The sequence below is a fragment of the Frankliniella occidentalis genome, unplaced genomic scaffold (genome assembly GCF_000697945.3).
Source record: "Frankliniella occidentalis isolate FOCC.00 unplaced genomic scaffold, Focc_3.1 Scaffold15, whole genome shotgun sequence".
NCBI classification, from domain to species: domain Eukaryota; kingdom Metazoa; phylum Arthropoda; class Insecta; order Thysanoptera; family Thripidae; genus Frankliniella; species Frankliniella occidentalis.
The window spans coordinates 1,227,329-1,229,765 of record NW_026267145.1 but is presented as its reverse complement, the minus strand read 5'-3'; the positions used below and the strand labels follow the sequence as shown (position 1 = coordinate 1,229,765).

Below are 2,437 nucleotides of genomic sequence, written 5' to 3'. Positions count from 1 at the left end.
GGCCCGGGGGTAGGCCGGCCGCCCGACGCGGGCGTGCTGCTGGGCGTTGGGCTGCCTACCTCCCGGGCGTCCAGCTCTGGAGCGCCTGCAGGCCCGGGGGTAGGCCGGCCGCCCGACGCGGGCGTGCTGCTGGGCGTTGCGCCGCCTACCTCCCGGGCGCCCAGCTCTGGAGGTAGCCCCTGCAGGCCCGGGGGTAGGCCGGCCGCCCGACGCGGGCGTGCTGCTGGGCGTTGCGCTGCCTACCTCGCAGGCGCTGGGGCGGGCCGCGCTCTGCCCTGCTGTGGCTGGGAGCGGCGGCGGCTGCTGGGGGAGGTCCGTGGCTGTCGGCCCGGCGGCCAAGGCGGAGGGGATTAAGGCCTTGAAAGGAGCATCCTGCTGACGCCTTTGCCAAAGATCCTTATTTCCCCCTCTTTGCACCCCCTCCACCCGCCCCCCTTCCTCGCTGCCCTTACACGGAAAATAAAGAAAAAAATCGCCTCTCGCTCTTGCTGATTATTGTAAGCCCCTTTCCCTTTTTCCCTTCCCGCCCACTTTTCCTCCGCCCAGTTTGCGTTAGTCTTTCGTTATTGTCCACCTCCCCCGGTTTTGTTTTTTATCGGTTCCGTGCGTCGTGTTATTGTGGAGCTCGCGTCCGGGGGTGCGTAAATATTTGAGAGAGTCGGAGGCAGTAGGAGCGGCGCTCCGGGCGACGTCTCCTCCCCTCCCCCCGTGTACCGCACGCCTCGACACGATCAGCTTGCAATCGAACCGGCTGCCTGCCTTGTCTGAGTTTTCGCAGCGGAGGCGTTTGACACGGAAAGTATGCGGCCCGGATGGCGCATGACTCGACACTCCCCTCTTCCCACCACCCCACCCTACTTTCGTTTCCCCCCAGCTTTCCCCACAGTGAAAAATGTCGTCGTAAATATACAAAAAAAATTGTAAACTCGGAATGATCATTTAAGTTGTAAATTTACGAGTACGAGGGCAAACTTTTTACTCGCCAGAGCAGTCTATACGTACTGCATGTGTTTTTACGATAACAAGTTGTAATTTCACAACTTGCGTCAACTAAAATTTTCCTGTAAACCTTCCTACTATTTTGCACAGTGCGAGCTTAGCCGGCTGCTCAACAAACACTTTGCCATTCAAAGGATGAGAAAATTGGGACGTCGATTGCAGAAACATTGTCTTTTGATCTTCGCTGGGTCGGGGCAGCGCTCGGGGAGGCAGGGCCAGCAGGGCTCAGGGGAGAGTTGGCGAGTCCGGGAGGGCACGCCTGAAAGGTCTCTGAAAACTCTTTGGTAAAACATCCACTCCACTTATTTCTACCGTTTTCATCCTTCATTTTTCCCCCCTCTGCATTTTCCTCTCCTGCTCCCTGACACGGCCACGGGGCCCACGGGTTTGAAACGCTTTTGGCACGTCGTGCTTCGTTGAAAGAGCGGAGGCGCGAGTTTTCAACCACCGTGCTCTGCTGGGCTTCGCCGAGCTTCCCGCGCCAGCAAGCGGACGGAGTCGAGGTGAGGCGAGGATTGCTCCGTGAGCCTGCCGCTCGGCCTGCCGTCGGGGCCGAGGTCGGGGCGAACGGCTCTGAAGCGACGTGCCGTCGATGTCGTGTGTCGCGATCAGTCGTGGCGGGGCGGGGCGCGCGTGGACCAGGGAGCTCCTTTGTCTCCATTTCCATCCCTCCCTCTCTGTTGCCTGGTCTCTCTTGGTCTTGGGACAGCAATTTCGATTTGATCCGTAATAGGCCCCGTGGAAGCACCACGATGGCGGAAAGAGGGAGAAGGGAAGGGGACGAGGGGGGGGGGGAGAACGCGTCCCTGAAGGATCGTCTCTCGAGGCGACTCACCTCCACCGCAGTGCCGGGGGGCCCCGCCGGGGCCGGGGGCGGGTGGCGGTAGCGATCCCGGGTATTTATTGAGTGGGGGAAGGGTGCTCGGCGCGCGGCGGCGGTCTCGCTATAAGCAAGGCGAATAGCTCTGCGGCCGAGAGCTCCGGCTCTGGCTCCGCCCGCCTGGCGCTGGCGGTACTCGGGCGCGCTTGCTTGTCTCTCTGCCCTGCTGGTCCACGTGCCTACCACGCTTCACCCGCCCCACCCTGTGCCACCCGCCCCCCGAGCCCAAGCCGTCGGGTTGTTAACGTGATGAAAATTTAAAAAAAAATAAAAAAATGATTGTGTTGAGTGTTGCGCGTGGCACCTCGTAGCACCGTAAAGCACCGTCCAGGTCCAACGCCTCTCCCCCGTCCCCACCTCCTCGCGGCCCACGCGCCGCCCTGCCTCGACTTATTTTAATTTATTGATTCCAGCACTTTTTTGTTGTTTCTGTTCTGCCCTGTATATATATACGCTGACTTGGGGATACACACATCCTCCGCGCCGAACATTGCTGCTAACAATCTCGTTGTATCGATGCCGCTGGCGCCGCTCGCGGTGTGCTGCGGGGGGCGGGAG

At 60.5% G+C, this 2,437-nt stretch overlaps 1 protein-coding gene across 31 annotated transcripts in view; it reads left to right on the top strand.

The window, feature by feature from the left end:
* LOC113211774 (calcium/calmodulin-dependent protein kinase type II alpha chain) overlaps positions 1 to 2,437 on the top strand; it is a 92,015-nt gene that overhangs the window by 62,461 nt on the left and 27,117 nt on the right. The window lies entirely within an intron of this gene.